The following is a 15374-nucleotide window of genomic DNA, read 5'->3' as shown; positions in this document are numbered from 1 at the left end:
TCAACACCCAGAATTCTCTCTCTCTAAAAGCTAGAAGCTCTCTCTCTCTCTCTCTTCTTTTTCTAAACCTTCCTTTTTACAAAATTCCTCACTCATTAGCTCTAGAAATACCTAGCCAAGTTCGAAGTTGGCTTCGCCCTAGACGTGAAAGATTTGATATTTCTGAGGGTTTGGTCCCAAATCCCTATTTCAATTATCTAATTCAATTGTTTGTTTTAATATTTTCCTTGAAGTTACTAACGCGTGTATTTTATTATTAGAAAGAGATACGAGGCATTGAAGTAAGTAATTTAATTGCTTTATTGATCTTTTGATATAGAAATCATGCTTAGATTATTTTATTGATTCCTAGTATCATGTTAGGCTATTTTATTGCTTCCTAGTATCATGTTTAGGGTAATAATTAATATTTCTAATATCAAATATGATTATTGTGATGCTTACCATTTCTTTCTTAATGTCATGTCAATATCAAGTTAGGGCTAAAGCTTTGATCTTTGATGTTTAGTGACATGATAGGGTTTGTTATTAATCTTGTTAGTATCATGCCTAGGATCTTGCTATTAATATTATGCTTTATTTTTAGCATGATTATTTTAATGATGATTATTATTCTTGTTATTATTATGTTGCTTGATATATTATTATTGTTATTGCTTGATCACGCCTTTTTTGCATGTCTAAAGGGAATTTGTACTTGTAATCACGCTTAATAAGATAATTAATAATCTTGTTTAGGGTTAATATGATTATAATTCAAGTGATCGCCAATAATAGTTTTGTTTGTGCATTAATATTCAACCAACATAGATTAAACAGGTTCAGGGTAAACCTATTGATTATATGTTAGTCAGAAAGCGCACATGAATACGAGAAGAATAAAGTAGAGGCCTATATTTAGGTCAGATTCAATCTCTTTTAGGTTGGATTTGTACTTACATCTCCGAATCGTTAAGGGGTGTAACCTTCAACTTGTGAACGATTTACAAATTCTTAAAACTTGTTGGCGACTCTTTTACTTTAGCTTCATTCCCTTTGGACGCCACCATGCTTATGTGTATGATCACAGTGGGGCTTAAGTGTGGAATGGCTTGAAATATTCCCTACAAGAGGTAAGAATTTTTTTTTTTTACCGAATTTAATTTCATTAATTTTATAATCTGTATAGTCAATTTCATTAGTACAATTTGTTGTATATTGATCAAGATCTTGCTAAAATTTGAAGTTTTCTCGTTTAATTTGGTGAATTTTGTTAGTATTTCTTATGCAACAACTCTCAATTACTCACTCAAGATGCTAATCGAGTTCAAAATAGGTATAAATGCAATATATGATTGTGAGTTATGTGTTGTTTAATATTTATTGCGAAATTGGGATATATGATTGTGAATTGTTTGTTGTTTAATCTAGTTTAATTTGTCAAATTTTTTGCTGCAAAAATTGCGATTGTGATGGTGTATTTAGGAAGAGGAAAAATGGGTTGGTGTCAATCAAGAAGGAACTAATTTTGAGAGACATTATGTAATTATGTGTGATTTTAGCCTTTTGTTTTAGTTTGGTGGCTGATTTAATATGGGTGAATCGTGTTTTGTTTCTTGTGTTTTACTTGTCTAATGATATTGTGTTAATTAGAATGCTCATTTTGTGCATTAGATTAAGTGAGCATAATGCTAATGTTATGTTTATGTTATTCATGTATATTATTATATTTGGTTTTGTTAGCCAGTAGTATTAGCAAATTTATGAAAATTTGATATGGAATTATTAGGCTTAACTGCTATAGACTAATAATATAATTAATTTCTTACAAAGTTGGAGTATAAATTGGAGCTTGCATATGATTGTAATACCCCGTATTTTTGAAATGTATTTTTTTATTAATTAATTATTATTCTCTTAAAAAGGGTATTTTAGAAATTTATTTTACTATTTGAATTTTGGAGCCAAAATGATATTTGCATTTGGGAGCCAAAAGTATTTTAAAACTTAATTATTATTTTTTATTTTGGATAAGATTTATTATCAATTTATTTTATTTTAAAAACCGGATTAATTATTTATATATATATAGCGGATATTTTAATTAAACGAAATTATATTTTCTTATTTAATTTAAAAGGGCCGAATTTCCCTAATTGATTAGCTAAGATATTCGGATTTTCTAAGTAGAAAATCTGTTTTTTCTTAGTTAAATTAATTAGTGAATAATTGGTATTTTCCTAATTAATTATTTTACACAAAATATATTATTTACACAATTATTTTTAATCCTTAAATCTAGAAAAATAATTTCCTAAATTCTACATAAGGGGTCCAACATTTTGAGCTATGGAAGCTCAAAATATTTGGCCACCTTGGTTGATTTATGGGTTATTTATTTTGGTAATTTATATTTTTAATTATTTCCCTTAAATCTATAATTTTCCTTAATTTTTATTTTCCATCTACTAAATATTTGATCATCTTATTTCCCTGCCTTATTTCATCCTTGATTATTCTCCAAGTATCTCTTTTGCCATATTTTATTTCATGACAACACCCCTTCCTTAAATAAATTATTCTTAGTCACCTTATTTAACTTTCCATAATTCTTTAACCCTCTTTTGCAAGTAATTCCTTAATTTTTTTTTTTACCATAATTCTTCCTACATTCTCCTACTATATCTCTCATTCATGAGCCTATAAATTCCCCTTCATACCTCTCATATTCTTCACACCAAAAACCCAATTCTCTTATTTTCTCTTCTTTTTCTTTTCCCTAATCCTTTTCATACTTTTCTTCTCCTCTTTTTACACAAATCATCCCGTTTATCTTTGAAGTTAGTTTTCGGGCACTTCTTGTCAGTTTTTGGAGTATTGACGTTTCACAGAAAATTGTTCCTCGAAAATTGTTCCTTGAGGTTAGGCTCAAGAATTACTAATTTAGAGTTATATTAAAGGAGTTATGGCCTCTGCAAGTTCTACCTATTATTTCCAACGAATACTCAATTCTCTTTAATCCTATTCCTTTATCTTCTTCATGGTTAGGTTTTTTAGAATACAAGTACCTATTTCAAAGCTATAATTTTATATTAAAGTATTATTTTAAAAGAGTTTTATAGTCCATGCACATTAGATTTGAGTTTATGTTGTGATAACCTTATACTTATGTTATTTTCAAGGTTTATTCGTGAGTGAACTTTGAAAATGCAAAGTATTGATTGATATTCGGAATCAAGGTTCTTGAGATTCTTTTTGTGTGGTTTTTCTAGCAAGGAACAAGGTACGTTTAGGTGGCTAGATATCTTTGAAAGTGATTGGTTTGAATAAAATGTTTTATATGATGTGATTGGTGATTGAATTAAATTGATTTAAATTATGATTTTGAAATAAATTATATTTGAAGGTATTGATTTTAATAAAAGTATTTTGAATGATTGATTTTTAACTCGTGTCTTGAATGGTTTGAATTACTTATCATGTTTAAACAAAGAAATTGATTCGAAAAGTTTGTTGAATTAGATAAAAGGGTTTGGAAATTTTTTTGAAAAAAAACTGATGGGAATTTGATTTATGTACTACTATAATTGTTTGATATTTTCCTAATTTACAAATTAATCATTTTCACAAATTTTATACGTGGCTGGTCATACTGCACATGGTAAGTATTACAAGAATTAATTCTAATCACATATAAAAATGTCACAAGGGCGGGGGTGAGAATCGATCCCAGGATCTCCTGAAATCGGGAGGAAAGCTCTAACCACTTGAGCTATCCATCACTCTCTCAAGGATTCATATATCATTGCCCTATAAAAAATTTACAAAAGATGAATTGCAAATTAGGTGGCTAATTAAATCAAAACAAAAATAACAAACAAAACTTAAAATTATTAGGTGCTGAACCCCTTTCATTATCACTAATTTTTTTTTAAAAAAATGGAAAGAACAAACCACAAAATTCCCCTCAAAATCAGACCCCTTGTTTGCTGAAGATTCAAAACCGTTCAAACGATCCTTAATTCTAAGACTCAACCAATTAACGTTTGCATGATCAGTTCTTCGACAACATTTCAAGGTTAGATCTATTAATTATTCAGTTTTTCGTAAATATTGTTTTATTCTAAGAAGCAATGGTGATTTAATTTAATTTTTTTAAAACATATGTGGTAGCAATTGAATTTAGTAGGATTTTAGTTGCGATACTTGTATAGAATTGCTTTCCAATTTTGATTTATTTTTGCATTTTAGCTTCAATTTTTCTATGGATCAACTGATTTTTGTTCTTTTATTTTCAATATTTCATATGTTAGCTAATCTTATTTCGTTTAATTAATTTGATTTTATCAACAAGAAATTACTTTGATTGTAATTTTTGTGTATAATCTGTTCAATTTTCGAATAACAATTTGCATGTCCTGTTGTTTAGTTTTATCGAGTTAAATTACTATCAATAAAGCAAGGGGGCACTTGCAAGAATGAGGGGGAAGGTGCAGCAGGGGGCTGAGGCAGGGGGAGCAAGGAGGGGCAGTTGCAGGGAAGAGGGCAGTTACAAAGTTACTAGCATAGAAAAATCTCAGCCTTCACAACTTAAAACTATTGGTTCATCTTTCTTATTGTCCTTTCTTTAATACTTGATTTGCAATTAACTTCTTTAACACTTCCTGCCCAATGCATAGTTTGTTTAATCTTAATTTAGCGCCAACCAACTTAGTGAAATGAAAGTGTGTATATTGTTGGTGCAATGATTTGTTGAATCTTTGAGTTTTATGGGCTTCATATTGCATTTTTATGATCAATTTCTTCATATTGCATTTTTATGATCAATTTCTTCATATTGCAATGATTTGTCAGGTGTGTGCGCCCGCACAGAAGACGCACAGCAAGTCGTGCAAACTCTCTAGTTAGGCTCTGTTTCTTCAGTCTGGCTGTGCGGATTCTGACAGGGCTACGCGCCCGCACAGAAGCCGCACAACACCCCGCGCACAACAGTTAGCTTGGCTTCTTGATATCCTCTTTCTTTCGGCACATAATACCTACAAAACTAAAGCATGGAAATTAAAATAAAAACAAAGCGAGAAGACTAAGAGGGGGGAAGATAAGGGAGAAAATAAAAGAGGAAGCAAAACTAAGTAAAAATGCTTAGAAAAAGGGCCAAACAAGTGCAAATGAGGGGAGAATCCTTAGAGAAAAAGGATAAAAGAGTGGCATAAATGCCACTTATCATCTAACAATGTTTATTGTTTAATTTAGACACAATTTAAATTTACAACGTGAAGGAAAGGTCATAATAAGTAATAGATCTTGATAGATAAAGGAGCATTCGTAATTTCTATCCATGTCTACTAAAAGGCCAACTTTGAATTCTTATGTAATAAACTAAAAAGTAAAATATTTACTCTAACTACACCACTCATCAATACGTGAAAAAATGAATTTGACACCGGTTCAAACCCGGCCCAAGGCACCGGTTTGAACCGGTACCAATATGGGGGGTGCCAAAAAGTGGTTTAAAAAGGCACTGGTTCAAATCGGTGTCAAAACTTGAAATCGGCACGGTTAACCGGTGCCAAAAATGGGTTAAAAAAATTATGGAATTGTTTTTGGCACCGGTTAACCGGTGCCAAAAGTGCCAAAAAAAAATTTAATTTTTTTTTAGAACATCAAACAATTAAAAATCGACTAAAATTATTTAGAACATCAAAATATAGATCGAATATCAATCAATATAATAAAAAATTTACAATATATAATCAAAATAATTTTACAATATAGATCAATACAGTAGTTCAATTACAACATATAAAAAAAATTACAATATAAATAAAAAAAATAAACTCAATATTCTTGCATCTTGATTCTTCCATTTAAGATCTAACTCAAGATACCTGCACCAATTAAAGCAAAAAAAAAAACGATTAATATAATTAAGCTTCGAAAAAAAACCAACTAAGATTCAAACCCAGAAAAAAATTTGAAATCGCAAAAAAATTAAACCGAAAAAAAATTAAATCGAAAAATACCCAGAAATCGAAAAAAAATTGCCAGATAAAAAATAAAAATTAAAAAAACCCAGAAATCGAAAAACAAAAAATCAAAATCGAAAACAAAATATATTAAAATCGAATAAACAAAAACAAAAATCGAAAAAAAATTCAAAATCAAACATAAGAAAAAATATAATCCAGAAATCAAAAAATAAAAAATCAAAATCGAAAACAAAATATATAAAAATCGAATAAACAAAAATCGAAAAAAAAATCAAAATTGAAATCGAAAAAAAAAGAACCAAGAAATCGAAAAACAAAAAATCAAAATCGAAAACATAATGTATTAAAATCGAATAAACAAGAAACAAAAATCAGAAAAAAAAAAAATCAAAATTGAATTCGGAAACAAAATAACCCAGAAATCGAAAACAAAAAAATCGAAATTGCTATCGAAATAAAAACCTAGAAATCGAAAATCAAATAAAAATCGAAAAAAATAAATCTATTAAAATCGAGTTAAAAAAAACCAGAAATCGAAAAAATAAATAAATCGATTAAAATAAAAGAAAATTCGAAAATCAGTTAAGAACCCAGAAAATAAAAAAAAATTGAATTAAAATCAAGAAATTATACCCTAACCTTGCTCATGCATGTGTTCGTGGTGGATTAAACCAAAATTTTTTTGATGAAACCCATAAAAAATTAAAGAGAAGAGATGGTGGTGGTGGCTTTGCGGTGTTGTTGTTGTTGTTGCGGTGGTGTTGTTGTTGTTGCGGAGATGCTCGAAGAGAAAGAGAAGAGATTAGGAATGAAGGAGAGCTAGAGGAGAGAGAAGGGAGAGCAGAGGAGAGAGAAGGAGAGGAGAGAGTAAAGAGGCGGAGTGAGAGCAGAGATAAGGTTAAGTGTTTTAGGGTTATAAAATGGCCGGCTTTTTTTTTTTTAAATAATTAAAGGCCCGGTTCACAAAGGCACCGGTTCAAACCGGTGGCCTTTATGATTTTGGCACCGGTTTGAAGTGAACCGGTGCCTTTTACACTAGTTCAGCTTCCCACCAATTTTGTAGACCATTTTTGGCACCGGTTTGGACTGAATCGGTGCTAATTAGGGGGTGTCTTTTTGATATTTTCTACTAGTGCATATTTGAATATTAATAGAGGTTTTTGGGTTCTTCAATTTAGTGGTGTAATCGTGCTGATATGGACTTTCCCAAGTTTAATAAAATATTCAATTATTCTTATTAATTAGATCTTTCAAGTTTTCATATCAATTTTTTTTATTTTTTTTTTTATTCAAGTAAGGTAATGTAGGAGATTTCAATAGTGGTCAATTAGTGTGTTAATATGCTAATAGTGCTGAAACATTTGGAACTTGGTTATATGTTTCTTGTCTTGTGAAGTGTTCTACTTTGTCAATGAAAGTTGTAATTCATATTACTAGTGTGTTAATTTTGATTAATCATTAAATCATATAATGCATCATACTTGCTCTATTGTTTCTAGTGTTTCTATGTATAAATTTTAACTTGTGTCGGGTCATGGTTGAATATTCGGTATGAAAAGGTTATTTCTTTTTGGTATGTAGCATTAGTTGCGGCTCTTATAATTATGTAATCTAACTAATCGTTATATTTTGTATGGAAGTATACTTTGGACTTTCTTTATTAGTGTAATATATGCCCCTCCTTGAGCAAAACTCTGTTACATTGGCTAATACTTATTTTAGTATATGCAAATATTCTTCTTCTGAAATTACAGTGAATTTCGGACATATCATGACGTAATCTCATAACAATTGCTGGCTAAAATTGAAGTTCAAGTTGTGTAGTGTGCTGGTCGGAGAAAGGTGTTTTAAATGCTCCATGATTTGCCAATTTGCCACTATTTTAATTTGGGTGCCGCTACTGCTAGTTGCTGGAACACTACTACTGCTTTCTGCTGCTACTCCAATTTTAGTGTACTCAAATTGACTAATTGTATTTTTTTTTTTCTTCATTTTATTAGGATGAAAAGTGTAAAATTATAAGTTACTAAAGAAACTATGAATTATCTAAGTTTTATGTGCATGTATGTACTATTATCTAAGATACTAATGAAAACATTGAAGTTTTTTGTGTATATCAGTGCTTTTAAGCCATTTTGAGCCGGTGCCTTTTTTTTCTTCTACTATTGTTATTAGCCACAGTAATCTATGGCAACAGAGTCTACAAGCCACAGTAGTATTTGTAATAAACAAGCTTATTAGCCACGGTAATATCTGTTGCAATAATGTTTATTAGCCACCGTAGAATTTGTGGCAAGTAATTTGTTAGCCACATTACTATTCGTGGCACATGAATTTGTTTGCCACGTGAATACCAGTGACATAAAATTTTAAATTTGCCACGACATCCATTTTACCATGGAAAATTCCTAGCCACGACCAATTGTGCCATGGGAGTAAATTACGAAATTCTTGTGGCTAAATTACATAGCCACGGGAATTCAAACTTACGTCACAATTTTACTCGTGCCACAAAGATCAATTTATTGTAGCTATGTGTTGTGTTCTGCAAGAATTGAAGAGATTGTAAGCGCAAAAAATCTCTATTTGCAATTTGATGTAATCAAAGTCGCCACTGACAACATCTCTACCGAAAATAAAATTAGTCGAGGTGGATTTGGAGTTGTTTACATGGTATGTTTGCGTAATTGACATATATTACTTAGAACTATTGCTTTTTTCTTTTTATGTCAAACATTTTACCTGTAATTTCTTCTTGTTAGACAAACAACTTATGTTTGTTCACTTTTAAATTTAGGGAACACTGCAGATGGACAAACTATAGCTGTTAAGAGGCTTGCAAGTCCCTTAGGGAAAGGAATTAGGGAATTCAAGAGTGAAGCATGCTTAGCAGCAAAGCTGCAACATAAGAATCTTGTCAAACTTTATGGATTTTGCTTAGACGGAGAATAAAAATCACGGAAATTTCATGAAATGCCCCTAAGTAATTTTTTTATTCACCAAATACCCATCAAAACTTTCAAATTCACCAAATACTCTTGAATTTAAAAAAAATTTCACCAAATGCCCTTAATGACTAACGGCGGTTGACACCGTTAGTCATTAATGACTAATACACCACGTGGCAGCATCCAATTGGTTGTTGCAATATAAATAAATTAATTATTAAAAAAACTTAAAAAATAAAAAAAAACTTAAAATTTTTTTTTTAAAATACCCCCACCGGCCACCACCCCCTAGACCCACCCCGCCCCACCACCCCTGCAGACGACGCCGGCGCCGGCCGCCATCTCCCAGCCGGAACCGGCCGCCGGTCGCCGGCGAGGCCAGCCCCCCCACCCTCGACACCCCCTCCCCTACCCCCAGCCCCCTCTCCCTCCGTTTCCCCTCCTCTTAAACCCCTCCCCATCCCTCGAAACCCCCCCCCCCTTTGCGGCCGGCGTCCAAACCCCCTCCCCGGCGCCGGCGAACCTTTTTCGCCCCACCCCCCGCCATCCCCACCCCCTTTCCCCCCTAAACCACCACCTTAAAAACCAAAAACCCCCAAATCGAAACCCTAGATTTCGATTTGGGGTTTTTTCGATTAAAGGGTTTTTTGGTTTTTTGGCTAGTGGTTTAGGGGGAAAGGGGGTGGGAATGGCAGGGGGTGGGCGAAATTGGTTCGCCGGCGCCGGGGTGGGGGTTTTGGGCGCCGGCCGTGAAGGGAGGGGGGTTTTTCGAGGTGGGGGAAGGGTTTAAGGGGAGGGGAAACGGAGGGAGAAGGGGCTGGGGGTAGGGGAGGGGGTGTTGGAGGGTGGGGGCTGCCCTCGCCGGCAAAAATGGACCACCGGCGCAGGGTCTGGGGGTGGTGGCCGGTGGTCAGCCGTTGGGGGTGGGGTGGGTCTTGGGTGGTTGGGGTAATTTTTTATTTATAATTTTTTTTTCTATTTTTAAAGTTTTTTTTAATTTATTTTTAAAGTTTGTTTTAATAATTAATTAATTAATATTACAACAACCACTTAGAGGCTGCCACGTGGCATATTAGTCATTGCTGACTAACGGTGTTAACCGCCGTTAGTCATTTAGGGCATTTGATAACATTTTTCTTAAACTCATGAGTATTTGGTGAATTTGAAAGTTTTGATGGGTATTTGGTGCATAAAAAAATAACTCAGAGGCATTTGATGAAATTTCCGTAAAAATTACTAGTATATTAGTTTGTGCCAAATAAAAACCTTGACCGATTTCTATATGGTATGATTTCAATTAAAACCTAAACTTTGTTATAAAAGGCAATTTCGGAAAATGCATACTAGATACAACTAGGGGAGCCCCTTTGAGAAAAGTTCTGATTTCTTAATGACTTTGTTATAAAAGACATTATGTGTTTTTCTTCTTTATGTTCTTCTATGGTTTTTTCTCATATGAAGAGAAAAGGCAATAAATAAATAAATCAAATGTCTCTAAAAGTAAATAAAAATTAATATAAAGTTAATAAAACAAGCTATAAAGTAAACCTATTAACTCAAATGCTAGAGCACTATGCGGATGCATAGAGATGTAGGTTCAATTCCTACATAATTTATCTCTAAAGGTAAATATAAAATACTCTAAAGTTATTCAAAATACCTCAAAAGTAAATCAAATCTTTCAAAAGTAAGTAGAAAAACTAGAAAAGTAAATAAATCAAATGTCTCTAAAAGTAAATAAAAAATATAAAGTTAATAAAACAATCTATAAAGTAAACCTATTAGCTCAAATGGTAGAGGACTATGCGGATGCATAGAGGTGTAGGTTCGATTCCTACGTATGTTATCTCTAAAGGTAAATATAAAATACTCAAAAAATATTCAAAATACCTTAAAAGTAAATAAAAATATTTCAAAAGTAAGTAGAAAAACTAGGAAAGTAAATAAATCAAATGTCTCTAAAAGTAAATAAAAAATAATATAAAGTTCATAAAACAATCTATTAGCTCAAATGATAGAGCACTATGCGGATGCATATAGGTGTTGGATAGATTTCTACAAAGGTTATCTTTAAAGGTAAATATAAAATACTCAAAAGTTATTCAAAATACCTCAAAAGTAAATCAAAATCTTTCGAAAGTAAGTAGAAATACTAGAAAAGTAAATGAATATATCTCTAGAGTAAATCAAATAACTCCGAAAAGACATCAAAAGTAGAGCATAATAAATTATCTTGAGACTTTGTTATATCAGATAAACTCCGAGTCGTTGACTTTCATATCCTTACAAGATGAGTCAAATTATAAGTTCGATATGATGTAGAGGTTTTCAAATTAAAAGTAGATAAAATAATATCAAAAGTTACTTCAAAAAAAAAAAAAAAAAAAAAAAAAAAAAAAAAAACCTATATCAAAAGTAAACAAAAAAAAAAAGAAATTAGAAAAGTAAATGAATATATCTCTAGGGTAAATCAAATAACTCCGAAAAGACATCAAAAGTAGAGCATAATAAATTATCTTGAGACTTTGTTATATCACATAAACTCCGAGTCGTTGACTTTCATATCCTTACAAGATGAGTCAAATTATAAGTTCGATATGATGTAGAGGTTTTCAAATTAAAAGTAGATAAAATAATATCAAAAGTTACTTCAAAATAAAAAATAAAAAAAAAACCTATATCAAAAGTAAACAAAAAAAAAGAAGAAATTTAATATAACATTACGACCTTCATATTACACACATAAACCTACTATTGATTCGAACCTACATCTTTTGTGCACTTGCACAATGCTCTACCTATTGAGCTAGTAGGCTATTACATAGCAAGAATAATTCGTTAACATAATCAATAGCTTTAGTTGAGCCTTACAGCAGCCCACAAATCATTCGTAGAGTAGAATAGGCTTATCAGACTTACTCATAGAAAAGGCTATGCATTTTTGTACTTAACTATTAAGCATAAATAAAGAGATAAGATTTATAGTTGAGCCCTTATTTATCATGCTAATAGACTACACCAGCTTAACCTTTGAGTACCCCCTTCTCATAGCCAGCTCCAGCCCATAGACTACACTAGCAACCTCAACAAGCTCAGGAGGCCATCTACAACAGCGTCTTTTCACAATAGCCAGCAGCAGCAGCAGCTTCCCCGCTTCATCTCCAATCACCACCTCTAGGCTCACACCATTCTCACAAAGCACATGCGCATCTACATTGATCTTTACATGATTATGGGGTGGAGGGAGCCACTTACACAAAGCAAGGCTCACCCCACTGACAATGCACCCTCCTACTTTAGCATTATACACCACATAATCCTCGCAGAAGGACACAAAACCAGCAGCCATAGCCACCCCATTAACAGTAGCGTTGTCATAAAAAAATCTGTAATGCCAAGCTACCAAGCAAGTAAAGCACACACCTTAAGTTGGGCTCTGTCAATTTTCCCTGCCATACACCATAAGAACTCCTTGAAAAGGTAGAGTAAAAGGAAATTATTCTCCATTATTTCAAATACAAAAACCTCCTTATCTGTATCATGAAACGAATGTAAAATGTTCTCATGATCAACAAAACTGAGGCTCAATAACTAGCTGGCAAATTCAAGTAGGATTCATCCTAAAAGCTATTGCAAACTAGGCTAACCAATCATACTCATAAACTAAAATTAGAAATCTAGGTTAGACCATTTACTTGGTCAAAGGTAGGGGTGCATCCAGATTCTTTATATAAGACTCAGGCATTAGAGCTTAGTTGCTCAATAATACCAAATCTAACAAAGAGATGAGTCACACAAAGCAAGGCACTGTAAAGCTTAGTTGCTCAAATAGCCAAGCTACTTTAAGAACTTGGGCATCAGTTGTATAACCCAGAGTATAATCGCACTTACAAAATTCACTCAGAAATTAATAAAAAAATTCACAAAAGTTGAAAATAAAACCTTAAAAGTAAATAAAAAAAAATCTATAAATTACAAGGGGTTTGGAACATTCGTAGTTATTCATATGACCCAGAAAACTAAAGATTGACCGAAAACTGAAAAACGACTTTGGAAGAGAAAGAAACAAACCATTATTTGGCATAGACCTTCAAATCAACAATAATAAATTAATTTAGAGAAATTAAACAATACAGTAGTTTATAGAAATTAAACAAAATATAAACAAAACTCTAATTTATTTAAACTAGTTATAAATCGTATCAGACAAAATCAAACAGATTATTATAACAAAAAATTAGTAGAACATAAAGTACAACAAATTGTGAGAAAAGACAACAAAAATCGCAATAAATCTGCATAATTTAAGCGAAATTGAACAGTAGTCAAGAACAAAATCACCAGCATACCCTAATTCAAAACCAAACCAATATAAACCCAAAACACTAACACTTATAGATTAAAGAGAACAAAGTAAAACAAAATCAAATTGAATATAACCAACAACGCACACATAATAAAATACAAAAAGTTACAAAATAAAACACTTACCTCTCCAAAATTAACAAGCTATAGCTAATCGAAGAACTTTATTTGCCAAATTGAAGTTTTTCGACGCGAAATCAAAGGAGTAAATTGCAGCAGGGAAAATTCAAGCGAGGAGAGAGAAAGCGTGAAGAGGAAATAGAGAGTGAAGAAGAGGAGAGAGAAGTGTGCGGTGCCGGTAGTCATTCAAATCATCGAATTTACTATTTTGCCATTAATGACACGGGTAGAATCTCGATCGTCAGATTAAGCTTGATCAACGCTCAGGATGAGCTCTTAGTTCTCATTATTCACCTTAGTTCACAGATGATCTAGTAGTATATATACTCCGTATATATATATATGGAAAAATTAGAAATAATAATCTCAACTTTCATCAATTTTTGTAGAATAATCCCAACTTTCGATTATACTAGAATAATCCGAGCTTTGGGGGGATTTCTTTTTTCTTCAATCCCAAATACCGGTTACCGGTTGAATGGGTTAAATTTTTTTTGGATAAAGTGACACGTGTCACAAAGTAATTGGTTAAAAAATATTTTAAAAAAACAAAATTAAAAAAAAAAAAAAAAAAAAACCACCATCAATCACCCAACCCTCCACGGCTCCACCCCTGCTCACCGAAGCCCCCATATCCACCACTGCCCTCTCCCTCCCCCACCCCGGAAAACACCACCTCCACCCCCCTATCTGACCTCCCTCATCCCGAAACCCCTGACCCCATCCCAAACCGTTGTTGGCTTTCCTTCTTGCCTCGCCAAACACCGCAGCACCACAACCTCGCCAAATACCACAACCATCCTAGCCGCAGCCACCTCAACCGCAAACACTAACCTCAAAGCTACCAAACAATCTCTATTTCAATCAAAAAATACACATCAACCAAAATTACAACCCCAATTTCGCAACGATTTTCAAGCAATTACATTGTTCAATTCGTTAATTAACAGTGCGTGGGGAGGGGGAATTGGCGGCGCAGGAGGAGGGGGAATTAGCAATGCAGGGGGAGGGGAAATTAGCAGCGCGGGGGGGGGGGGAATTGAGCTGAAATTAGAGGATGAATTGCTCGATTGCTGGTTGCGAAGCAGGCGGTGGTGTGCGGCTGTTGCGAGGGTCTATTTTGTGGCTAGAATTGGTGGCGAGTACAACTTCAGGCTGTGGTGGTTATTGTTGGAGGTGCGGCTTGTTGTGCGGGTTTTGTGTTTGGTGAGAGGTGAAGTGGTTAGGATTTGGTGTGGTGATTGTTGTTTGCGTGAGGAAGTAGGGGAAGGTGGTGGTTGTTGGGAGTTGATATTATTGTGGTGGTTGTGCGGGTTGTAGAAGGGAGGATTGCGTGGTGTAGAACCGTTGTGAGGTGGAGATGGAGGTTGGTAATTTAGGGGTGTGTAGCAGGGAGCAAGTGAGTTGTGGGTTAGTATATTGTTTTGGGGAGGGGGAATGGTGCTTTAGATTGGTAGCGGCCGGAGCGGCGACTATGGTGGTGGTTGCGTGGTGGTACGACGAGGCTGGTGGCTGGCTGGCGTCAACTAGAATGGTGGTTGCGTGGGGGTCTGACGAGGCTGGCTGGGTGTTTTTTTTTTAAAAAAAAAAATTTGTTTATTTTTTATTTTAAGGCCAATCATAACTTGACACGTGTCAAGTGACTTGAAATAATAGGTCATTGACTTTTGTTGACCGGTTAGGGATTGAAGAAATTCAAGACCCCCCAAAGTTCGGATTATTCTAGTATAATTCAAAGTTGGGATTATTTTACCTAAATTGATTAAAGTTGGGATTATTTTTTCTAATTTTTCCTATATATATATATATATATATATATATATATATATATATATATATATATATATATATATATATATATATTAAAGTGGTGTATTTTAGTGGTGATGAAAGTAAAATTTTCCTATATATATATAGGAAAATTTGACATTCATCACCACTAAAATACACCACTTTGATTTTTGCTACCTAT

At 33.2% G+C, this 15374-nt stretch overlaps 2 long non-coding RNA genes across 2 annotated transcripts; both read right to left on the bottom strand.

Annotated features, from left to right (window-relative positions):
• Positions 1-5741: 5741 nt before the first annotated feature.
• LOC110694922 lies at positions 5742-6721 on the bottom strand. Its single transcript, XR_002505985.1, has 2 exons — positions 6609-6721; positions 5742-5867 (listed from the first exon to the last, which is right to left on the bottom strand). It is a non-coding gene; the product is annotated as an uncharacterized LOC110694922 (long non-coding RNA).
• Positions 6722-11604: 4883 nt separating this feature from the next.
• LOC110694889 lies at positions 11605-15027 on the bottom strand. The gene is made up of 2 exons (XR_002505965.1): positions 13409-15027; positions 11605-12366 (listed from the first exon to the last, which is right to left on the bottom strand). It is a non-coding gene; the product is annotated as an uncharacterized LOC110694889 (long non-coding RNA).
• Between the last annotated feature and the right edge of the window lie 347 nt (positions 15028-15374).

This window comes from Chenopodium quinoa, unplaced genomic scaffold, assembly GCF_001683475.1.
Source record: "Chenopodium quinoa cultivar QQ74 unplaced genomic scaffold, ASM168347v1, whole genome shotgun sequence".
NCBI classification, from domain to species: Eukaryota; Viridiplantae; Streptophyta; class Magnoliopsida; order Caryophyllales; family Amaranthaceae; genus Chenopodium; species Chenopodium quinoa.
This window is presented reverse-complemented; position numbering and strand designations above follow the sequence as displayed.